Source organism: Spodoptera frugiperda, chromosome 18, assembly GCF_023101765.2.
Source record: "Spodoptera frugiperda isolate SF20-4 chromosome 18, AGI-APGP_CSIRO_Sfru_2.0, whole genome shotgun sequence".
NCBI classification, from domain to species: domain Eukaryota; kingdom Metazoa; phylum Arthropoda; class Insecta; order Lepidoptera; family Noctuidae; genus Spodoptera; species Spodoptera frugiperda.
Genome location: NC_064229.1, coordinates 10,211,493 through 10,238,793, shown reverse-complemented (window position 1 = coordinate 10,238,793; position 27,301 = coordinate 10,211,493). Strand labels below are relative to the sequence as shown.

The 27,301-nt window shown below is 34.8% G+C and overlaps 1 protein-coding gene across 1 annotated transcript in view; it reads left to right on the top strand.

The window, feature by feature from the left end:
- The first annotated feature begins 700 nt into the window (after positions 1–700).
- The window catches only part of LOC118278153 (tachykinins), an 83,762-nt gene continuing 57,161 nt past the window's right edge, over positions 701–27,301 (top strand). The window contains exon 1 of the mRNA XM_035597241.2: positions 701–836. The gene's annotated coding sequence lies outside the window, so the exon portion shown is untranslated. The remainder of the gene's footprint in view (positions 837–27,301) is intronic.

Genomic DNA, 27,301 nt, shown 5'->3' with positions numbered 1-27,301 from the left:
CGTTGGTAGGTTTCAAACCCGCACTTTCATGCATGAGAAGCGGGCGTCTTAAACCTCCGGGCCACCACGATTTTTTTAGTAAAATTCCATTATTAAATCTGCGAATTCTTACCTATAAGCCTTTTTTATAAACAAGGGAACATAATTAAAATAATACATTTGATACATCGCTAATGTAGACATGAAAATTATTCCTAAAATAACATTTATATATAAAAATGTTAAAACAACGAACGAACTGAATATAATACAAGTATTCAAGTATCTACACATTATTACACCCACACGACTGTATCTATTATTACGTTAGCCATGTAAAAACTCAACAATGAATGAATTTATCAGAATTAAATGATGACTATGATTTATGGTAATTGTTGACGCATAGTTATATTACAAGAATTATAATCACGAGTAGGCGTCCATCCCCCAAAAATGGCCTAATAAAAAGTCGGTCCTTTCATCAACTTATCTCTACATTGTCAAATAAAACATTTAACGTAAAAGCATCATACGCGAAAAGCCATTCACGCAATTATCTAACGATAATGATAATTTTTCCAATAATTTTGAGAGCATTTCAAAAGTGTCAACATGAAAAACCTATTAAAGTTTTTAAGTATTTCCCCTTTAACGCGATTGGTTGGATATGTTTCGCGGAGGCGTATGGCTGCTCTGATTGGCTGGGGATGTGCGTAAGTAGCGGAGTTTTGGCGCGCTTTCGATCAGTTGTGGGCAAGTTTCCCGCGCGTTATAGCGTCGTGCTAAAGTTGCGTTCCGAAGTTATGAGTGTTTAGCGCCAGTTGCTGCCCGTGTTCTTCGTACTGCGATATAAGGTAAGTCAATGTGTTTTATGCAAAAAAAAAATATATATATAAATTCACGTATATTTATTTTTATAAATCATTATTATTTTACCAAGATTTTTTTAAGAATTAATATCCATCGGTTAAAACATTTTTTTTTATAATGTAGTGAAGTTCAAAATTGTATTTCGAACGTGACGTCTATTGAAATCGATTTTAATTCTTTTTTAATCCGTTCAAGTTTAGAATCGAGTGACGTTGACCGTCGTATTTATAAATTGGGATCGTGTTAATAGAATACCTGTTTTTAACGACGATATAATTAGGAATATCCTACACGTAAAGTTATTTGCGTGATTTAAATAAAACAAATATCTAGTTAGTACTTCATTGTTACATTATAGCACAGTAAAATTATAGGAGTATATGATATTAATTTACACATTAAATATATTATATTTTTTAAATATAGAAATGATATTCTCCAACATACAAAATTATATAAATAACGACAACAAAAGACAATTTTTTGCACCGGAATAAAGTATAAGACTCAGACATACGGAAACGTTACATATTTAAAACGTTCATTTCAAACGTTAAAATTTTCATTCTCAATAATTATTGTGACATACCAATGACATTTATTAATTATTCAAATAAATACTTAATTATAAGCTACGTAGGAATTGTTAAAAGTTCAAGAATCGCTTGCTCGTGCTACCTAAATTTCGAACACATTTTTTACGAAGACGGTGGACTAGATATTTTAAAAAGAGAACGAACATAAAATTCTGTTTACCATCAATTATTTAAATATTCAATAGTTTTGGAACTACAATTAATGCTAAATTCTTCCAAGCAAGAGAATAAAAAGCATCTATGTCATTTTTAAAAAGAATGACAAAGTATAATGATGTTAATCATCAATAATTTAAATGTGGAATCGCTTTGGAACTACAATTCATGTTTAAATTCTACCTAAACGATAGAATAAAAATCTGCTATTTTTTTAATTAAGGGTTTTGCATTTCACTCATAATATCGCCAAAAATATGTAATAATAAACATTATTGTCTTAATGCCATTAAAGCGTGAGTTTCTATCAAAGTATTTAATAAAAAATGATATCAAAATAATCATATAAACTGATCAAATTTTAAGCTTAGCTTTTTATTTTACTTAATTTAAATAAAATATTTGGCATAAAAAATATGACGTCACAACTCAGAATCTCATACAAAATTCATAGAAAATTACGTAGATTTACGTATTATTTTTGACATTTCGAAATAATTATTTGATTGGGTCGAAATGACGAGATGGAAAATATTTGATTAAATTATTTCTAACGTCCGAAGAAGGAAATATGTCGCAATCTTATGGCACATCTATATATTTTCACCTATTTACAAGACTGTAGGAAGGGGACTGTTATTTTTAACTAGCTACTTCCGCGCGGTTTCACACGCTCTGCTCGGCTCCTATTGGTCATAGCGTGATTTCTTATAACCTTCCTCAATAAATGCATTATCCAACACAAAAAAAAAATCAAATCGGTCCAGTAGTTCTGAAGATTAGCGTGTTCAAACAAACAAACTCTTCAGCTTTATTATATTAGTATAGATATTTCGTTTCAAAATTAATTTCAATTAAAAGAAATAAGTATCCATCTTTTTTAACGTGGGGAAATCTTCGAATGTTCCTTAGGTTACTGGGAATTAAAGACTTGGGAGTGTGGGATTTTTACTTTCCTAAAACAACCCCGGTGGACACCCTCAGCACCTGTAAGGGCATCGGGTTCTCTAATAGACCTGCCCCGGAGCCCCCACTTATTTTTTAGGTAACTACAAAAAGGTGGCTGGGCAGCCGGTAGCCATACAATGTGTAGCGGGTTCGGTTTCCGCACGGAGTAACTCTTTGTGTGATCTGAAAATTATTGTTCCGGGTCTGGGTGCCATGTGCATGTGAATTTGTATGTTTGTAACAGCAAAACACAGGAGAAAATCCTAGTGTGGGACAACGTTTACAAAATACAATATTTATTATTTTATTTCTCTTACGATCATAGTAAAACTAATTCAATACAACGTATGATTGCATAAGTATCCGAACTGTAAAACAATAGCAATTTCACACATGTTTATAAAATAAAGAAAATATGTTTGTAAATATTATAAGGTGTTCTCACGTCTCTGCACGTCTCACAATGTAGTAACAATATGAAACATATGCTTTATAGTATTATAATTTCACTTATAAAGAAGACATTTAGTAACAGTCCACTGCTGGACTCTGGCCTTCCTCCATATATTATTTTTTATTTATAATTATTAATAAAAACCCTTGTCCCACAATAGGACTTTCTCCTGAATAATGGTACTGCCGTTACAAACATAAAATTTCACGTACACATGACGCCCATATCCGAAACAATAATCTGTGGATCACATCACACAACACACTTTCCATAATTGGAAGTCATGACGAGGTCCTTCGAAAATCTCCTTATATTTCGAACTAAATAAATACATTTTTGTCCACTTGGTAATTGAAAGAAAAATTCATTGCGACGTAACCAAATAACTCGTTGATTCTAACTTATTGGCGTCAAACTCTCGATAGTTTTTAAGTTGCAGAGAGAAATGGAAGAATTTGCAGTGCAGTATCTAAGTTATGGTTCTCGAACCATTTGGTATTTCGTACATTCGGTAATTCGAAATATTTTAAGAGTACCTCAAATTTCGAATTATAGAGAGTGTACTGTAGTAAATATTAGTAGGTAAAGTTCTTAGTAATAGAAAATAGTATAACTACTGTTACTGATATCTCCACGATCGAATTTCCAAGAAATGGTATTCATTACTAAAATACAATTAGTATTTTTAGATTAGATATCCTACGAGCACAAAATTAATATTATTTTGCCATACCCTGTATACTACAAGTGTGTAGGAATTAAAATAATCACGTTCGTAAAAAAAACAGCCTGTAGATACATTTTGTTCACTAATTGAATTTACAAAACGTTGGCTATTACTTGTTTTGTACTATACAATTATAATGTTAGTACTAGTTTTCAGTCTTTGACTTCGTCCGCATAAAATTTAAATTTTTTGCTCTCAATCTAATACATGATATGGTAGAATTAATATCAGGATATAAACCAGCAGATGTTATTTCTCAAGTATTCAACGATTAGGTACTCAACTAGTTTTCTCTGGTGTTGCGGGTGTCCATTGGCAGGGCTGTTCGCTTACCATCAGGTTACCCGTCTGCTCGTTTGCCCCCTATTCCATTAAAAAAAAACACATAAAAATGGGGCCCATAATCATAAACGAAACTTATCAATTAATCGAGTTGAAGTTTAAAATTCATAAACGATTTCTTAATAGAAGTTCAGTACCATATTTTAAACTACAAATGAATAACTCTAAAGTTATCATTCATTATATTGTGTAATAGTACATTACTTTTTCAGTCATACCAAGAAAACCCTAGAACATTCGCGTCACATATAAAATAAAAAAATATTCTCGTAGAAAAAAAGGTCAAATGAAATAAGTTTGTCTTAAAAACATCTTAAGTGTTCATTAGCTAAACATTTAAGTTTATATTTAAATTATAAATTAGGTATAATTACGACTCGTCTGAATCTGTCACCAAATTGAATTACCGGAGTCGAGAGTACAGGATTCCTTACTACGTCACTTTCTTCGTAACGTAAATAAATAAAAAACCTTATTAACAACAAGTTTTAAGAAAAACAGATTTGTAATTTGGAAAATTTTTTCAATTGATTTTCTTTATGTAGTGAGTTTTAAGATTACTTTTTTAATAACGTTGCCTCTCACTTAATTTTATCCTGTGTCGTGGGTGCGGTTATAAACATTCAAGTTCACATACACATAACACACAGACCCGAAACAACAATGTGTGGATCACACAAAGAGTTGTTCCGTACGGGAATCGCAACCGCGACACGCTGCACGGCAGCCAGTTGCCCAGCCACCGCGCCAACCGTGCAGAAATAAATCAATGGATTCCATGCTCCTTATTAGGTGCTGACTTTACTCTCTATATCTCGTTTTTCCCGATGGCACGAGAATTTAGAGAAATCCTATTTTAGTGTCCCCCTACATCGTGGAAAGATTTACATTTCAAATAGGTTTGGGACCAGTAGTTTCAGATGTGTTTTGACTATCATACACTTTTAAAAGGCGGCAACGATTGGTACAAATATCTAGTACTAGAGAAGAGTTACCGTGTCTCCTCTGCAATAGAAGTGTTCTTAGTAAGGATTTTACCATCGATACGATATTAAAATAGCCAACAAACTATCTGTCCTGTATAATAAATAAAAACTAAATACTGGTAATTAATAAATAAAGAGTTTTACATACCTAGCTACATATTGTTGCAGGTTGATTACATTCTTACAGTTTCACAAACTTTAGTCTTCTACTAAATACTAATTTCCATTAGTAAGCCTTTCATATTGAGTTTAAAAGTAAGTTTATTCAATACATCGATTGCCTCTACGAGATTCGTAGAGCCCTCTACGAACTTTGCTACGGTGCTACGCTCGTAGCGCGCTTAACAAAAATTCACGTTGACAACTTTCGTAACTTTGAACATTTTGGGTAACAATTTGTAATATTTTTCAGTGTCGATAACGACTTCCGTGAAGGGAAAAGAGCCTTATGCGATATATTACAATTAATTTATCGAATAAGATTTTTTTTTACATTTATGCCTGAAAAACCTTATAACAAATGATTACCCATATCGTTTTCTAAAATCAACCTATAGTTGTTGTGATTAGTTCTACTCTAATGGGAAATAAACAAATTGTCAATCGTCGGATTCTATTTCAGGCTCTGTTTCTGAAATATGGACTTATTTTAGGATATCATGGGGAAACGCCATCATTTCTATTTATTGATGTCGCGTCGGCAAAATAGTGAAACTCATTATACGAATTATACTTGTTGGTGCCAATCTTCAATCTGATCTCTGGTAGGTTTGGTGGCTCCCAACAAAACCAAAACTGTACGATTACTAAACAACCTTCGCCTTACCCGTATTTATTGATACCAGAATCTGAAATATCAGATTCGTAAATAGAAAATTAAAAACACAACATTTCTAACAATTGCACTAAACCAAACAAAATTAGATCACATCCAATCATTCAGAAAGAAGGCGTACCGAACAGCCTATAAAAACATTAAAATTATATTTTTTCAATATGTCAACACCGGTGTTGTCCAGTGCGTGGTCACACTCGTGAGGCTACCCTTATCAAATTATCAGTGACGTCATCAAATGAGACTGACAGCTGCGCGCTGATTGGTCGAGCCAATTAACAAAGCGTTGCTTTCTAACCGTTTGAGTGTATGTTGCTGTTGCTAATTGCTTTGTCCGTGAAGACTGAACTAAGACTAGTGAGTACACTACTTTTGGAGGTGATACGAAATTCGGTCTTATTCTACGTTATGATAAGGTCTTTTATTCCTCGTAAATGGGCCTAAGGTACTGTGATATTATATCAAAACTTTAAGTTTTCTTTACCTGGTAATTACACCGGTAATCTCATCATGATTGAGATAAAACAGTTTCTTTATATAGTTCAGACGGTGGGCAAGACTCTCAACTGATTGGAGCCCATTCAACGTCAACAGACGTCGCGGCAGGCCCAGAAGGAGATGACGGGACGAACTTGATACCTACGACAAGGATTGGCCGCAGAAAGGAGTGGAAGGAGGGTAGGGAGGCCTTTGCCCTGCAGTGGGACGATCACGGCTAAAAATAAATATATAAATAAAAAAAAACAAAAATAGACTTTTAAAGACTAAATTAATCAAGAATTTCCTTCCTTCTTAAGGTTCTGGTAATGTAATTAATGCACTAAGTACCTCTACCTGAACGTGGGTTCAGGAAAAAGGATCAATATCATGTTTATTTTTACATCTCATCCGCGAATCACGGCGAACAAATTATTTTTAACATAAAAAAGAATGTTTAGGAAACGTACTTACTAACAATTTTATTGTACTTAAATATGTTTATCTAATTAATACAACATACATACATACATAACCTCACGCCTGTCTTTTGTGGGGGTAGAAAAAGACAATGGAACGCCAATTGCTATGAATCTTATATACATAACTCTTTGTTCTTTCTTTCTTTTTTCCTTACCAATTAGTACATTTAGGACCATACCTAAGTACAGTACTTATTAAAAAACCAACATAAATAGATTAGTGTCGAGTGTCGTCTCTGCAAGTGATCATCAAGTTTAAGTCATCCATAATCTGCATCACATATAACGGTACAACTACCATTAACAACATTACACAAAGAAAAAAAAACAGGTTCCTTAACCTTGAACATTAACACTATAGTGTAAAATATTCATATTATTATCACCTGAAAAAATATAAAAAAGCCGAGCAAATACTCAGCTACCTTCTTAATCCGGACAATTAGTTTTTATCTGTCTCCTTACAAAGCGGTTACTGGATACTTCCAGTATAATCTTAGGTAGGAATTGCCACAAAATGCCTGTGACACAGTTCGCAAGTGGTTCGCAAGAATGACACGATGGTCACACAAATTGGTTGAAACTTTTTAGAAACCTTTTGGTTTAATTGTCGACTCGTTATTTCTTGTTTTATGTGCATCTTTAGCGATTAAGTGGGAAAAGATATTAGTAGTTATTAGCTTTTATTTTATTTGTAATGTATGTACGTATGTATGAATTAATGTATGTGCGTGTGTGTGTGTGTGTGAAGTGAAATCTTACAAATGAATGTTACATAGCAAATATCTAAATCGTTAAATCGTTTGAGCTAAAATTTTGTATACACGTTTAGTTTACATGGCCATAAATGCTGCTGTTCAATTCAGATTATGTAAAAGTTTTTCGTGAAATACCCAAGTATTTTTGTAATAACTATCTATCGTTCAAATCACTGTTTACATTAATAGAAAAACTCTACTAGTATCATGACGAAGAGTGATTGTGACTCGAAACTAGTATAGCTTTTCTCCATGCACGTGAGTAAACTGTGTTTTTTAGTTAACCTTAGTATCTCGATTAAATCAATTTGGAAAATGAATCGATTTCCCAGTTAAAGATAATCAATAAACTGTACTGAAAATTATAACAATAAAATCCATACAAAATATCGAAACAGTAAGGAACGGAACGCCTTTAATTATTATGCAAATAAATTATTTATTCCGAGAATTTTATTTAACAGTAAAAGGTTTTGGGATTTCTTTATTTATTTTATTTCTTTTCTTTTAATGTGAATGGGAATACCCTGGTTGATATTTTTCCATAATAAATGTACAGGTGGGAAATTTCCGCTTTCCTTATTATTTTATCTTTGGCGTGTCGGAAGGAAAACCGTGATTCACTTATACGTCTTTTACTCGTGCTAACTTGACTGTTTCTTTTGTTAAGTAACGGTACTTAAGTCTTATATGCTTTAAGTCTCGGGTTTGATTACTGGGTAGGACACTGAAGTCTTATAGCATCATTATAGTATAGAGTTCTTTTTAAGGTTTTATTTCTGCATTCAATCTTCATACAAACTTTAATTTTTTTCACAATGACATCATCTCATAATATAAGTTTTTAAACTGACATGATCACTAACACTACCTAATATTAGAATTTAAGACGGGATATTTACCATGTTTATTTATGTCTATGACATTTCGGCATTATTGCAAGCGCCATGATCTAATATTAGTATCATCTCATAAGACCATAATTATGTTATCATAAGACTATTAATATCATCCATGTATAAATAAACCATTATTTACTTAGGAACATCTAGTAATATTGACCGATCTGTCAATAAGATCTAACCATGCGTTATCTTAGTAATTCCCAAGTGGATTGCATCTAACTTCAGAAGCAACCAGCCGTAACAATCTGCAGACTTCAGGGCATTGAGACCCAATATAGGTACAAATTGATTTACACTGTAATCCAGTTATGTAATAACAGCGTGTTAGTTTACATTGAAGTTCATTACCAATTGCACGGTTGTCGCGGTGGCTGGTTGCCGTGTGGATTCGATTCCCGCACGGAACAAATCTTTGTGTGATCCACACATTGTTGTTCCGGGTCTGGGTGTGATGTGAATGTGAAATTGCACGTTTGTAAAATCAAATGTTTAAAAAAGGAAAAGTGTTTATATTATAACTTTCGTGAGACATACTCAATTTCGTGAGATATGTTAAAAATCAGAAGTGGAAACTATCGTTTTCTTTTTCTTCTCCTCTAATAATATCTTCTGATTAATTTCATTGCGGGATCCAAGACAGTCATTCATGTCCCTGGGACATTGGACTTCAGTGTTCCGGTGTTTTCGTGGTTGTATCTACCGTAGATCCTGGCTTAGATGAGTTGCAGTAGTGTGGGAGATTGGGGTGGGCTTGACCAAAAAAAAAACATATACAAATTTATGTTTTTCGGCTTACACATGTAATTATTTCACATGTCACATGTCAGGCAAGGTGACATGACAATCCATCAGGGATCCACCACTATAACCAGGACTCAAAACTATAGCAGACATTAACCTGACAAATATAGCTACATATAATGTATTTAAATTCTTCTCTAAAGCGTATACGACTACAAATTAAATAATACAAGCCACGAAAATATCCAAAAATGTCCATAACACAATTAATAATGTAACATTATGTAGGTATTATGACCTCAAAGTTTTCTTTAGAGATTTTAGAGGTCATTTAATGTGAAATCTTCTCTCAATTGCTGTTTCAGAAGCACGTAGCACCCCATTATACTTTAAGTTCGGATAAGTAGGCATTTTGTTCCTGTTTTGGCAAAAGAAATTGTTACTTGTGAATATTCTGCCTGTAGAAAAGTAGAAATCATTTTCAAGGATAAAATGTATACTATGTTTTATACATTATATTATTCTTAATGTACTTGTGATTATTTTGGTTATACGTCCCGGATTCCCAATAATCCTCAAATTCCTAAGCCCTGCCACGCAATTGTAACTTACAATTGTAAGTTACAATTGCGTGGCGGTTGTTTAATATCAGGTGATCCGTCTGGTGTTTCGGGTGTCCATGGGCGGCACCGACTTTAGTTCTACTAATTAATGTATTATTTTGCTTGCTCAATCTTTTTTTTTTATTGATCTAGTGTTGTGATCACCAAGTCATTGCACCAATCGTGCAGTCAGTTCCTTTCTCGTTTCACTTTTATCTTAACCTTATATAACCTTAAACACATTTGTTTTGATTTAATAAATAGAAACAAAACCCACACATAGCACAAACATACACCACAATAAAACACCAAACAATTCAAATATGTAGTTTCAAATGATTCAAACTATAGAAATTCATCTATTGACCGAGATGCCAAACGCAGACACATTTTACGCCAAACTTTTCCTATAACATGGTCTGGCGGACTCTGTCTGCCAAACTGACCACAAATCTGTTGTCGGATTATCGAGCTGGCGTGCGTCTGGCAGTCCATCTAGATCGAATGAAGATTACTTGATGGAGTCCAGTGTCAATAAGAAACTTGTTGCTTTATTAATGTAGGTAGATGTAGTTTCTTAGGGTTAAAATAGGTAATGGTATTTTTGTAGTGTTGAGTTCTTAAATTACCTACTGCGCACATTAGAAATTGCCTTCGTGTTCTGTATTCGTGGTAATTGGGTAATTAAGACTAATTACTTGATTTCTTTTTCTAGAATAATGTAGTCGCATTTTATTACTTATTTCGTGTTCCTTTTTAAAATGCCGGCAACCGTCCTGTGACTGCTCTAGTGTTGCGGGTGTCCATGGACGGCGCTGATCACTTACCATCAGGTGATCCGTCTGCTCGTTTGCCTCCTATTTACAAAAAAAAAAACTATTTGCGTAATTAGATTTGTTTTACAGTTCGTTTTTTAAAACATCTTCTCTTTTATCTGTCTTTGAAATGTGGTCAATTGACAAAATCATGTCAATCGACTCCAAAGAAATTAAAAAACATTAGCAGAAGACTCTCAATTCATTGGTTAGTACGATACAACGAGTACCTAAAACCTAGACATCTAGTCCTCAAATGCTATGACAATTACACATAGTATTTGACCCACAACTTGAAACAACAGCGGTTATAATCAAAGTTATTTGTACCAGTACATATTATGGGAAAACTTGAAGTTTTAATTACTTGTGACATTTTGAATCTCAGTTGAATGATACTACTGTTCTTAGTAGAATATGTGCTTCTTGAAATTCTATGACTGTAATAGAAGAGATGTATAGTATAGTTTAAACTTTGCAGAGATTTATTATTATTTGACAACACGATTGGCGCAGTGAGTGGATAACTGTATCTAGTAATCGACACGAGAGGTTGGTTTATTCGAGCTAAGCAATCAGACCGCCGAACGCGCTCTCGTTTTGATTACTTTAAACGTAATTCAAACTCCTACTAAGGGTACTGGATGCTGCATAACGTCTTGCAAGTTTATATCTCTCGTTGTTGCTTCTAGTAGTGATGTGTCAAACATGTCGTGCTAGCACTGTGGCTTGTTATCGAGAGTCGGGCTGCAGTTTTCTTTTAAATTTCGGTGATCTATCCCGTAAAAACAGTTTTGCAGATTGACCTATATTATCTACTAGCTTTTGCCTTCGACTGTCTGCGTAGACTTCTAGCGGAATTTGGGTTGTTGATTTTTGTCTAAAATAAAATATTTTTCCTAAAATAAAAGTAGTCTAAGTTTTTCTTTTTTTAATGTTGCCCCACACTTGGATTCTCACCTGTGTCGTGGGTGCGTTTACAAACATGCAAGTTCACATGCACATCACAGTTACTCCTTAGTACATCAATTACCTGCCAATAAAAGTTCAGCCATTTCAGAGATTAACGAGAACAAACATACAGACAAAATAACGGTAAAAAAAATATTATGTATCGTATCGTGCGTATATTCAAATGCATGTAGTAAAAAGCGTGTCAGTATTACAAACAGACACTCCAATTTTATTTATTTTGTCTATCATCTAGATAATGAGTATCAAAACATACCTACCGAAAATACGTAGGTACGTTCAATGTTATTATTAGTACTATGTACGGTAATGAGACTAGTTGTTACACATAACAAACAAAAGTATTGTTATAACACTCTCTCTTACATCATTGTTACTTGTTTATAAACATTTAATGTTCTCATACGTTACGTTACTATTACGTACTATTTATTTATTCTTTAGTACTATAAGAAAACTTTTTTAATAAACTGTTTTGGCATTCGTCAGCTGTAATATAATAGTATCTTATAAACATAGGAAAAAGTAATGAAGTAAATTTATTATTATATATTATTTGCGGTAAGAGTTGTGTGTCGCGTAATGCTACTACAGGAATATGAGCCTCTACCATGGCTTGAACGGCTCGTAAAGCAGGAGTAGGAACGGGGTGGTTTTTAGTCAGCAAGTCTGATATTCCCTCTCGCCTAGCCCAAGGCGGGAGCGGAGATTGGATAATATTCCTCCCTAAAAAAACTATTTTACTATATACTTACTCAGAAATTAAACTTCTACACTCATAATAATAAGATATGAAAAATATGAGATTAACATATATTTATCTAACCCGAGAACTAAGCACCCTTCGTTCGTTAATTTCCAACCCCTGAAACGACAAGTCGTGTCCACAACTGTATTCCAAGTGTAAGGGGGTCAATTGTACCGCAACGTGGTATTGTGTGTACGTAAAGTGTACACTGCGATGTCCTCAAAAAGAATTTGGAATGCTCATGCATTATGCAAGGTGTCCATTATGAAGTGGACATAAAAGCATGAAGTGGTAGCTGCAAATTATACCCCGCATGCAGTAGAAGGGTTATGTATGTTCAAATATAGAATTCATATTACCTTTGCAGATACTAACCTTTTTTGAAGGTGTAAAATCATTCAGTGACTTCTCCCGCCTTGGGCGAGGCGAGAGGGAGTGTCAAACTCTTACTGACTAAAACCCCGGTCCCATAATTGATACGTCAGACGAGACGGCAGATACGGCGCTAGCTACGCTACTGTTTCAAAGTTACTTTAGAATCTTGTTTTTTTGGCTCACCCCTATTACATGGGACTTATAACACAAATGGTGAAAAGTGAATGTACATTGTATAGCGGCATTACGTATCGCAATGTGCGTACCCCTTCGGGGATAAAAGACACGACTATTATTTTTATTTAAAGGGCTTTGTCTCTTAGTGGCTCACATCACGAGAATCCTGTTATTGTGAAACTAAAATACAATATCTATTTCAATTAATAACCTCATAACTACACTAACTTATAGGTAACTAGCCATGTTGAATGTTACAATCCTAGTAGCCACTAACAAGGACCTTGTAGTAAATACGAGTAACGTATATTTTCCAATAAAATACTTTTACAAGACAAGAGAACTGTCTCTAATGATGATTGGTATTTTTCTTCAAATGAAATGTCAAGTAAAACAATTACAAATATTGTCTTGTACTAATTATTTTTACCGACTTCAAAAAAAAAGAGGAGGCTTTTAACGATATTTTCCATTGTACAGTGTGATGTGCACTTCTGCCTACCCCTTCGGGGATAAAAGGCGTGACGATACATATACCACTTGCTTGTACTTCTAGTGTTCAGTAGTAATGTCCATGGGCGACACTGATAACTAGCCATCAGGTGCCTAAAGTGCTCGTTTGCTCCTTACGCTAAAAAAAATCTACGTATATTCATAAATACTTACCGTTTCTTTCTCATCCAAGACAAACCACAATTCTTCGAATCAAATAGCAACACACATAAAAACTAAATAAAAAAGTCATATAACCACCGTATAAACGGTATAACCCCCAAACAGCTATCGTTATTCAAAATATTCATGAGATTTCAACCCTGTAAACGCTACATGCATATCGAACGTAAATTCTTGTCGCGGTCTGAGTGACCGTGGTCAAGACGAAACTGCTTCGATCCGGTTTGTGGCAGATTAGGGCTGTCCGTAATAACAGATTAATTTCAGTTTGTAATTTAGTTTATTGATTTCAGTTTGTGATCTAAATTCGTCTTTAAAATAGAGGGGGTAAGGTCAAAAATAGATCATACGTCAATGTGTTAATTTGTTTAGTGAGTTTAATTCGTGTCAATTAAGCACGTTTCATACATATTTGTATAGCAGTCGTGATAATCTTGTTGATTGACACTTTGTTGGAGACAAACATTTAATAATGTCGTTAGTTTTAGTTTAAGTCATAAATGCTTTCTGTTTTTGCACTATTCTAGGTTTTTTTTTTATTTTGATTGCAGGCATCTTTAAATTGATATTGACGCTTTAATGACTGCCAGTATTAGGTATACACGGTGTAACAAAAAGGGGTATACATATCAAGTGCACGGTTTCTAGATAACATAACAAACGATACGGGAAGGGTTTTTAAACTCATGTTTTCATGGAACGAAGTTATGAATTTTTCCAATACATAAAATTCCAGAAACCGAACATCAAAATTAGGTAGATACTGATACTAGGCGATCAGATTTACAGAAGAAATGTTTCATAATATTAGCGAGTGACCCCTGTAGTGTTGTGATACGTTTGTATGATTTAAAATCAAGAATCATGTGACACCAAGTATTTGGTACCAATTTTTTTTAAACATATTTTGAGCTGAAACTTTGTGTAGAGATTCTATTCAACCTGTATTCTTCAGTGCTTCTTGATGTATATGGGTATTTTGTTACACGCTGTATAGTGTATTTGAGTATTTTTTTCTTTAAAAATACATTGTCCCACACTAGGACTCTTGTGTCGTGGGTGCGTTTATAAACATACAGGTTCACATACACATGACACCCGGACCCGAAACAACAATTGTGGATCACACAAAGAGTAGATTCGGATAGATGCGGAAATCGGTTGCCCAGCTACCGCACCAACCGTGCAGTCAAATGAAAGTTTGTTTCGAGATTAGAAAATTATTAGGATTGAAAAATATTGGAGATGTCGATTGATTTTCCTAATACAAAATCAAAATCTGATGTAAAGACTAGAAACTAGTAATATTATAAGTGTGATGGTTGCACCTCTGCCTACCCTTTAGGAAAATAACAATTACAATATAACATTTAATTTTCCTTAAAAAAAAAAACGCTTGCAATACACACAAATCCAGTTGATAACTCAATCGTTAATGGAATTAACACATGGCACAAATATTTATTTTTAACTTACAATATTTTTCCCAACCTTTGCATTTCATAATAAAATCTCCTCTCACACTCTGATCCAGTAACGAGATTGTATAATAAATAAAAGCCATGCTTCGAAAATATACATAAATAAATATTTATACTTAATAACATTCAACCAATCAGCGTGCTCCATATGAATAAAGTTTACATAAATAATAAAAAGTGGTTGTAAGTATTAAAATTATTAAATATTTAAAATGTTGATCATCATAATGAATTATTATGAATAATAATTATGATTGTAATTATGTGCATGCATAATGTTTTAGTGAAATATACATGGGATTAAGGCAGCAAATTAAATATGGTTTTTCCACCAATGATGTGCTATGCTACGTTGCTGTGGATGCGTTTGGTTTCCACCAATCATATTCATTAGTACACATAACTTAGCACTGGTGGAAATGGACTCAGCTAAGCTATGTTTTTTATATGGAAAAATGCTTCCTGTGGATGTGTCCCATAGATCGCTTCCCTTCGGTACATCGCATATTCGAGCTGCGCATCTTCTTCGCACAGCTACATAGCTTAGTATCAGTGGAAACGGTCACATAGTTTCACAGCTTAGCTATTTTCGTAGCATAGCTACATAGCACATATCTGATGTAAGAGCACCCTAATGGACAAACTATCATTATATATTTCATTCTGATTTTGTGCTTGGAGAGGTTGAGAGTCAAGTGTGACGTCAGATGATTGGGTCTCCAGGATCAGAAAAAATAATGTTCAAGTATATTTAGGCGTATGTTCTTAGGCATGTAGTAAACACCGATTAATTCAATATTACAAATAGACACTCCAATTTTATTCATTAGTATTGATGAAGTATCAAAATAAAATTAATCTAAAATGAGTTTGGTGGGTCATAATTACATTCCCCCACCCAGCACAGGGTTAGTTAATACCAATTTATATATTTACAGATTTTACGAAGCTTTAATTAGGCGTTCTAACTTTAGTCCGTTTAATTACAATTTAGTTGGCTCGTGAACTGTTAAATGCAATGTTTATGTGAACATAGTTCCATTTCAAGGGTTAATTGTGCATGGATAGTGGTTTAAATAAGCTGATTACGTAATTTCTCGTTGTTTTACACAATGTGGTATTACTTTTGCTGGAGGCTAAATTACCCCTCTTCCCAAACCTCGATTCCCCAACAACCCTAAATTCCTGACCCTCAAACGGCCAGCAAATCACTTGTCACGTCTCTGGTATTTCAAGTGTGTATGGGCGGCGGCGATTGCTTACCATCAGGTGATCCGACTGCTTACCAGCTTATTCCATAAAAAAATTACGAGGCGTTCAGCTTCACCCATTTGGTTAAAGGAAAAAATGTAGTCTATACTTTCCAGCCCTTACCTACATATTTTCGGGCACCTCAAGATGGAAAATTGACATAGAGAAATTTTCCATGCATGGGGAAACTGAAGACGATTTTTAGACTTTTGCTGATTTACCAAAAGTATACTATAATAATTGTCCATCACATCACATCAACAGCCTAGAAGTGGCTACCGCTGACCGAAAACCTATTCTCGCAAGGAGAAGGTTTCAGAATTAATCACGACGCTTGCTCAATGTCGGTTGCAATTAAAGATGTTTTCCTTCACCATTTGTCAATAGTGCCTAAATAATCTTAGAAAGTAGATATATCTCGGAACAAGTCACATTGGTACTTGTCCGTCGCGCTTAAACCTTCGCGCTCCCACGACCTACGTTTTTACGTAATTTTCCATACGTACGAATAAAATTTGTAATTCAGTTACTTCACACCTACACGACTGCATTGAAACAAAAATAAAAACCTTAATAAACATACCTACAGTGAAAAAGTCAACCAAAAATGCTGCGCTGTTCACGAAAAACTGTCAGAGTTTAGTATTGTCAATGTCACCGGCTAAAGTTAAGCTGGATGTCTGCAAAGGCTTAAATAAAAACTCACTATAGTTACAAAAACGTAGGTAAACGAATTATATTCTTCTTTTTGACTAGGTTTGCAGTGTATATTTGATGCTACTGCAAAACTACTCAACAGATTCGAATACAATCTGGTATAAGTAATAGATTTATAGACTGTAAAGGTACAAGTTGGAAGCGGACGACATGAAGAAGCAGCGGACGACATGTTGTCGCTTCATGGCGCCACGAGACGTCGTTATGACTTGTCACTGCCTTAAAATTTCAATTATATATTAACAGCGGCACTACAGTACCCTTAGTACGAGTTTGCATTACCAACGTAAAAACGAAACGTGAGTGCGATCGGCGCTCTGATTGGTTGGTTCATTCGCGCCAGCCAATCAGAACGCCGAACGCGCTTTCGTTTCGTTAAAAAGCAAACTCGTACTAAGGGTACTGATTGGTTGGTTCAATCGTGCCGGCCAATCAGAGCGCAGGGAAACACACAAATGTGTTTATTTGTGTGTTTCTCTGCGGTGTCAACCTAGTACCGTCACTTTACGTCAGTGTAATTGGCTGTACTTTTCAAACGACCTTAAATAAATACGTTTCGACACAAACTGCTCTGCATGTGGGTTTTTACTAGTGCATTCTACTTTTGTTCACATTATATTAAACAGTTAATGTCCTTTCGAATTTAATTTTGGGAACGGTTTTCATGGAAAAAAGTATATGATTGATAATAATTGCTTATACTTTTATTTACGAACTGTATTTAAATACTACCTACCTATACTACTCGTTCTGGTCGAAAACTTCCGAATCGTACCTTCGCCAGTTCAATCAGATGGGTAGGGAATCTGTGACAACAATCTGCAAAGGGCGAGACCTCGACCTTAGACCTTGGCTTGGCGATAACTTACAGGGCCTTTGAACTTATGTTACTACAGTTATTATATTTGGAAACTGAATGGAAATAGTATTGCTAGATACATTTTGATTTCAGATTGTAGGTTTTCATCATCAGCCTATAAATGGCCACTGCTGACCAAAGCGTCTTCTAACACGGAGAAGGTTTGTATATTAATCACCACCCTTGCTCAATGCGTGTTGGCGATTTCAACCTTATTATTAGAAATTATAAGCCCAGGTTCCTTCACAGTGTTTTCCTTCACCGTTTATTAGTAATGTCAAAATAATGTTAGAAAGCATACCAATTATAACGCGGGAAAAGTCACATTGGTAGTTTGCCGTTAGTAAGTTTCGATAATATGTACAACTATTTAGTAGATAGTTTAGCTCAATTATCTTAAGTCTTAAGATTTTCGATGATTAGAGGTATTGGGAGATTCTGAAGCCGCGCTCTGATTCATGAAGAGCGAACATCTTAAATCTCCGGGCTATCACGTCTTTTATCTACATACCTATGTATATGTAAAGGTTTCCAGGTACTATATCATCTACCCAAAGTTGTGTGTCACGTAGTTCCACTACAATGAAGTTATACAACTCTATCACAGTGTGATATTGCAGTGTAGATACTCTGATTACAGTTTCAGCGGTTTCACGATAACAATGTGGAAAACTAATGCTTCAGGTGCTTTGTTCACCAACTTTTGTTGATATGATATTAAAAACTTTTTGAAAAATTATTACCTACTATTTGTTATTCCTAAAGGATTGTTGACACACACGTGTCAGTGTTACAACTTTTTTTTCTAGTGTTACATACACATTAGCTAGGCTTTGCTACTTTTTACAAAATATTTACGTAGGAAGACATAATTATTGTACATTTTTTCAATTGGATAGACGTATAAATCCAATTTTGTTTATAAAATTGATGTGTATAAATTAGTCCCATTTCCCCGTTATACATTTGAGAATTTTGCCAAAAAATTCCATTCAAAGGTTGTCTGGAATAAATCGCCGTGTGTTATAAGACCAACCATTGCTTTCGAATTGCTATTACAATGTTAACTTTTTTGTATTTGTGCTGTAAAGTATATATTAATTAAAAAATAAGTTATTCAGCACTGTCGTAGACTTACTGAGTGCTGCAATTCCAAACGACGTGGTTTGGGTGAGACTTTTCATATACAAAATTGAAAGATCTAGTACTCTTACTATTGTTCACACAGGGCCCAATCTTGGTACTGTAATGAAAAATTCATACCTTGAAATCATCATCACAGTATCATCTGACTATCAACAAAAAATTCGTGAAAAATATTTCGCCGAATCATTGTCATCGAGGCGCATTCCCAGAAGACCGGCAACGTCGCCAACTCGCCACGTAAGAATGGCAACATTCTTTTTTAACAGAAGCATAACAAATAATTCTCATATTTTTCCTCTGATTGGAATTCAGTGATATTAATTAATTTTTCACCAAGTTATACAAAATTATAGACAAAGCCTATCAAAAGATCTGATGAGCACATTTGGAACAATTTAGATCATTGACCGCCTTGCTGGACGAGTGGTTTCAAACTCGACTGTCGAAAACTTTGTTTGCTCTATGCATTTGACTTCTTGATATGTATGCCCGATCCCATCAGCTATTAGTATTATTGAATGTTAAGTTATGTCACAATATTGTGATACATATTTTCTTACCTTACCAATAGGGTAGATGACTAATTTTAATTGGAATATCCGTCTTATAGAATACCTATTTTAAAATATTGGACACGTAAAAAATACTTTTGGAGATTTTTTATACGTAGCAATCACGTATTTGCTCCCACTCCTTAACTTTGATTTGTTTTATCTGTCTAATATTTTTTATACTAAATAGATTTTTAATTTTCATAATCCGTCATCATCCCTATTGATGACAGAAATAGAAACTAGTATCAATACTACACAGAAATATTAGCTCTTAGTTAGATCTAAGCTAGTCTGAAGACAGATTCATAAAACCATCCGTAATAATACATTTAGACCTAAACTCTTGAACAGTTGGGTAACAGACATTGTCAAAGTTGCCGTACTAACAATCAGATAGCTGGGTAATTTATACGGCGCCCTAACGCCACAGGAATTGGTACTTCGGACCAGTTGGACTCTCAGGAATTAAATGCTCAAATAGATTTGTATGAACGATTTCTTAACTAAGATTGTTTTGACTGAGGAAGTTTGTTACGGTGATTTATTTCCCAAGTCTTTTTACCTCTATATTTAGGTCTTATGGTTTTTATTTTTGAGGAGGGAAAATCATTGAGTGAGTTCTCTCGCTTTGGGCGAGGCGAGAGGGAGTGTCAGACTCTTACTGACTAAAAACCATTTCGTTCCTACTCCTGCTTTTCGAGCCGGTACCCTGGTAAACCCAATAGGTAGTCCGCAGCTCCGGATGTAGGTATTAGGGTACGAATAGATTATTTGAACTGACTTGTCCTGTAAACGAGTGTTTTGGTCAGTAATATTTAGAATTTTCTTTAAAGATTGTGATTTATAAATAATAAGTAAATAGGAATAGTCTCAGACTTACTGACTGATTAAAGTATGCACTTTTATTTACATCTTTGTTAAATAAAAAGAGTTTTATTGTATCGTCATGTTTTGTTTATTTGCGATTGAACCACTGAAGCGATTTTAATGTTTTTTTTTTTGCATAAACTTTTTTGGTATACGAATAGGTATGTGGTTCATGGGTCCCTTGAGACAGTTACAACTTACAAGCTGCTTAAAAGAAAATAAAACTCAAAGCAGGAAGGTATGGGTTAGTCGTGAATTTTGTATGGAACTTGTTAAAGGCTCGCTGTCTTATCCGATTGATTTCAAAAACTTTTCCCTATTAATTCTCTGGAGTTCCTTGTTTGGTTTCTTTTTGATTTAATGCTTCATACATACGTATAGTGCGTGGTATATGCAAATGAATAGCCTTTTCGATCTTTTAACAGATAAACTTACTCGGGTGTAGCTTTATTTTTTATTTATTTTTTTTTTATATTGAATGGGCCGACGTTTGGCCGCTATCTCGCCTGATGGTAAGTGATGATGCGGCCTACGGTGGAGCACGTCTGCCCATAAGCAACCTATTCACTCGGGCTTTGAAGACACCCAGGTTGTACCCATCAGGAAACACAGACTCCGGCAAGGAGTTCCACTCCCTAGCAGTTCGCACAAAGAAGCTTGAAGCGAAGCGTTTCGTGCGAGTGGGTGGGATATCCACCATGAAACGGTGACGCCTCGCCGATTGTCTTGTGGTTCGTTGATGGAAAGGACTAGGGGGAATCAAGTTGTGCAGTTTCTCTGCACACTCTCCGAAATGTATCCGGTAAAAAACGGAAAGGCTTGCGACCTTGCGCCTGTGTTCAAGGCTTTGAAGCCGGGCCTCCACAAGCGCATCATCATTGATGAGCTTCTTGGCACGCCTTTCAATGCGCTCGAGCGCATCCAACTGGTGTCTAGCCGAGCCGTCCCAAAGGTGAGAACAGTACTCCATACATGACCGAACCTGCGCCTGGTACAGGCTCAGTAGTTGTTTCGGTGTGAAGTACCGTCTCACCTTCGAGAGGATACCCAACTTCCTACCAGCCAGATGCGCCTTCGACTCTATATAAGAACCGAAGTTTAGCGTTGGCGATAGAGTTACGCCCAGAAGCTCAAGATGATCCGATATTGGAACGGATACATTTCGGAAAGTAGGAGTCAGCGGAAATTAACTCCGTTTGGCAGAGAAGAGACACGCCTGGGTTTTGGTAGCGTTGAACTTGACCAAGTTGGCGTCACCCCAATCGGAGACCGCCTTCAAGGACGATTTCATCCGTTCGACCATTGATTCTCTTAGAGACTGGATCTGTGTTCCGCTAGTCCGCGCATCGGACACATACCTTTCAACAACTGTGCTGTCATCCGCATACCCAAAGATACCGGGCTTAAGCAGGTCGTTGATGTGCAGCAAAAAGAGCGTTGCTGAAAGTACTGACCCCTGAGGGACTCCGGCGTTGATGCCAAATTGGTCAGACGAGCAGCCATCGATGACTACTCGAATTGACCGATCCGTCAGGAAGTCTGCAATCCATCTGTACAGATCAGCGGGAAGTCCATACGCAGGAAGCTTGCCGACAAGACTGTCGTGCCATACCCTGTCAAAGGCCTTAGATATATCGAGCGAGACAGCTAATGCTTCCCCGTGCTTCTCGATGGCCTCGCTCCAAATGTGAGTGAGCTCCTACGACTACTAGTCCAACAAGTTAGACCGATCTTTTATTTTAAGGGGAGGTTCAATGAGTTAGACGTGGTTATGGCTCCAGAGACAGAAACCTCCTTACAATGCTTTTCCAGAAGAACTTCCTTCTGTATCAGGCCTTTGATCCACCCGGCTAACACCAGCTTCCTAAGATGGTTGTCGAGGCTTTTGGCAATTAACCTAGGAACTCGACTAGTTCCAAGCCTTGCTTTTTATTTCCAGAGGGGAAAATCATCTAATATTTTCGCCCGCCGCAAGACCTTAGGTATAAATGTATCTTCTTATATTAGCTTCGACGTTCAAAAGCGCCTTCCTGGTCTATTTGAAACAAATAACTTTGACCTTGACTTTGACTTATTAACACAAGGAAAGAAGCGTAGTTCTTTATAAAACAGTTATTTTTTTCAGTTCAAAGCATTAATTAGTTCACAAAGTAATGAGTAAATACTCATTAAACATTTTTCTTTTAACCAATTAATACAGCAGTTAGCGGTTAACATTAAAAGATAAATTCAAAGCGTTGTAGTTAATTCCTTGAACTTTTTATTTCGCTCTTTGAAACTGTTTTATATTGAGAGGAGTTTTTGTTTGCAAGTTAAATTATTTTATTCGAGATTATTATGGTAATCAAGTATAACGAACTGAGTACGGTACCTACTTACTTCGTTTGCTGAAAAATGAAGAAAATATTTTTGGTTTGAAAAAAATGTGGAAGATATCATTGGTCATAAGGGTGAATGCTAAGCAAAGTAGAATCATCAAGCAAATTTATCAAGCGTATCTACCTATAATTTTATTATAACTTTCGTGATACATACTAAATTAATTATTATGCTATCAGCATACTGTTCATGTAAGAGTTGTAGCCTCTAGCATGGTCTGAAACTAGTGAAGTTCCTCGTCAAACAGTAACGTGAGTAAGCCAAGATAACTTAATAATTAAAACCTGTAATAATTGTAAATCAGATATCATTATGTAGGTACTGCCGTTTATAATGATTATCGTATTTTTCATTAAAATGTCGGCTAGGTATATATTACTCGTATGTTTGTTGTAATTAAAATTCTATTTCACGAATTTTATTTTTTCTTGTGAAATTATTTTTTCGCTGAAATTCATTATCTGCTTTGATAAATTTATAATGAGTATACTAGGCTGGTACTCACTACTTTACTTACTTGCTTTAGATAGGTATTAGGTATAAAATGAAAGAAAATGTCCATGACTTTTTTACTAACGTCATGAATGACTGAAAACAATTTTCTGAAAACTAAAACGCCTTAATAAAAATAAAACACGGTTCAATACAAAACACCACTAAACCCAAACAAAATAACCCTATTAACACAATCGCGAAAAGCTATACAGTTTACACAGAACCAGAAAAATGGCGTCAAGACTTTTTTATTTTTATAAACAGTTGGTAAACTCGATACGAGTAACAAGCAGAACTAATTTCAGTTGGTTCCCAGCGTTTCTAACTAGTGCTACAGCATTTAGTGACCATTCTCACTATCGTACAATTAACAATAGACTCTGTATGTATGTACGTACGTATGTAGTTTGTCCGTCAACGTAATTCTCGAGAACACATTTTGTTGGTTGTGAATTAACTTGGTTAGGGAGATGGAGGAATGAATTACTAGTATATTGTGTTGAATCATCTTAAGTCAAATAACTAATTTTAATTAGAACAAAATGGTTTGATTTGTCAGCTCGTATAAGGGCTTATATAAAAAGTTGAAAGAAGAAATTGTCACCTATTATCCAAGAGTAATATTGAGACAAATCAATAATACAAAGCAGCCATGCAAATCAGCTGAATACAAAATCTACAGCTTAATTCCCGAGTCGAATCAGCCTATTACTTTGCTCTATTCTGTTGTATTTTAGACGAAAAACCAAACGCATCCAAGTCCACCAATGTGCTACATATATGTTATTTTATTTCGCCATATTTCGTATAATATGGCAAAATATGAAGCATTCATTCTTTCATCGATTTCAATTAATAAACTTAAAGTGATTAATGATTGCACGGTTAGTATAATGTCTGAGTAATAAATTATTGTGTATCTATCTAACGTGTTTCGTTGAACAAATATTTATATAATCTGATTGTTTTGACTTTCGGTATGATATGAGTGAGAAAATTTATTTATAAACGCTCCCACGACGCTGGTGAAAATATTAATGTCTTAATACAAAACAATAATGAGAATAGAAAACAATTTTCGTAATATCAAAATTTCGAGTTTAAAAGTCTATAAGTAATAGATATTTCTATTAACCAAGTAATTATTTCAAAAACATATAATATCTGTACCCCTGTTTAAAGTATTTTAATGAGTTATACTTAACTGTAACCTATATTTAGATTCATAACAAAAAAATAATCATACAATACTTAATTATAATAATATCCCCACAGTTCGGTTCGACTAATGACCAAAAAGTAAAATTCTACATTTTATTATTATAATAATGCCACAGTAGCATTATAATTACTGGATAAAAACCTCCTTCGTAACACGAATTCTTATTTTAAAAATAGGTCATAGATAAAAATAAAATCACCAATTTATATTTTTACGCGCCATATTTGACACGTTGAAATAAAAATGGCGTATGTCTAGCGATTCCTATTGTTATCCAATTGTTATTCTTTTATTTTTCGTCGGATTTATAAAAAGGGCAAAAGTGTCCTAATTTGTTATTATGATCGTGGAACTTTTTTAACCCACGTTAATTTTAATATTTTATAAGTCGTTGAGTCTTTGATCAAATGTGAAATGATTTTAGAAGTAGGATTGAGTAAATTTACCATACTTGTATAAAATTTTCGTAGTTTCACTTTGAATATCGATTTCTTACTTCTCAAAACTGTCCAATCGGTTTTAATTTAAATGTACTGTTCGTGGAAATAACAAAATGTCACTATTCATCAATCGAACAATCAGATAGGCGTATAAGTACATACGAGTATTAGCGAGAGAGAGAGAGACAACCGTGGAAAATTCTCAAATTTCAAAGTACCTACCACACGGTCTTTGTGTCATGAGAATAAGTACTTTGTACCCTCGTGAAAACTCCCACAGAATACTTGGAAACTGAAATTAAAAACCTATGTCCAATACCTATAACAATCTACATATTTCGATGAAGACACGTTTTGTAATCGAACTTGAACACCATTACCAACTGACAAGACTGTTATTTATTTCTTTATTTGATGACATTTTGAAAGTACCTATTGATGGTTTAATTGGAATAAATGATTTTACTGTAATAAAATTCTCATAAACATATTAGAAGTTTAAAAGTTTATCAAACTATTTACTAAATAGTAACATTATCGAATCCTATGAACGACAAAGTACCAATGTAATTTTTTCCGAGTTATATGTACTCTCTAAGCATGTTTAGACAACACTGACAAACGGTGACGGACTTCATCGTGAGGAACCCTGGGACTTATAACTGCTAATTATAAGTTTGAAATCGCCAACCCGCATTGAGCATAACTTCTGATTAATGCTTCTGCGTGCAAGAAGAGGTATTTGGTCAGCAGTGGCCACTAATAGGCTGTTGATGTGATGTGATGTGAGCTACTAAATACTCGCACACTGACATGACAGATTCTCTTCAAGCCATGGTGAGGAAGTGATGTTATTAGAGTGGAATACTGAGGGAAATGAAACGAGTTAGCAATTGGATAGGAATAGCGCTCATAGAGTGTGGTTGTGGATTAATAGTTTACCGTGTATGCTATGTGGACTAATAGAAGATTTAGTATCTTCCAAGGTAAAGCAAAGGCAGGCGTTGTTTTTTCCGGAGCTGCGGACTACCTAGCGGGTTTATTGGGGCTCCGGATTGAAAACCAAGAGTAGGAACGGGTTGGTTTTTAGTCAGTAAGAGTCTGACACTCCCTCCCGGCAGAAGTACTTGAATGATTTCCCCCCTCAAAAAAGGCGTTGTTTGTTAATTTTATTTCATTCTTAAAATACAAAAGCGCCTGTTTCACTACCTTTATATAAGTGCCCGATTAACTTATGTGACAGATAATGCATATAAATAAAATTACTTTCTTAATTCAAAGTTATCTGATACATAGCGGCTATCCAGACATTGTGAAACAAGTCCAAAGTAACAATATATTATGTGTTAGTGGAAAGTGTATTATTGGGATTTTAAACCTGAAATTCTCTGTAGATCTAATGGAGTGTCCTTCATTACTAGAATTTAAACTTTTCGTCGAATTAACGGCAGCTTGTTTTATCCTGTGATTGTATAGGTACCAGAGAGGATGAGTAGTGTAATGTTCAAGTACTTATTATGTTATATCACATCACATCACAACAACAGTCTATTAGTGGCCAATGCTTACCAAAGGCCTCTTCTTACACGGAGAAAGTTTAATTAATCACCAAGCTTGCTCGATGCCTGTTGGCGATTTCCAACTTATAAATTAAATTTTTTAAGCCCAGGTTTCTTCACAATTTTTTCCTTCACCGTTTGTGAGTGGTGGTAAATAAACTTAGAAAGTACATATAACTCGGAAATAATCACATTGGTGAATTCAAATTTATATAGGCAAATGAATATAAGAAGTGTTAGCATCTGATTAAAAATGAATGCACCCTATAGCCCTTCTCTACCTACTCGTTTATGTGATAAAAAAAACCATCTAACAGCACCATTCCTCTAAATTATATTCTTCTATAGCTCTCGTTTACAATTTGAAACATCGAAATGAAATTAGTTAATTTTATTTCTTTTGTCTGTTTTGTCCATACCTGTAGCCCACGCCATAACAAAACGAAAAACGGATTATCCAATTTAGTGCAGTCGTGCATTCATTTTGGCGAATCATTTTTGTTTATTTAAAACAAGCTGGCCCGGAAAACTTCGTACCGCCTCAAATATTATTTTCTCACCTTTTAAACCTTCTCTGGAATTCTACAAATAATTGAAGACCAAAATTTGCCGAATCGGTCAATCCGTTCTCGAATTTTAGCGAGACTAACGAACAGCAATTGATTTATATAGAAGTATACTAGCTACTTCCGCGCGGTTTCACCCGCT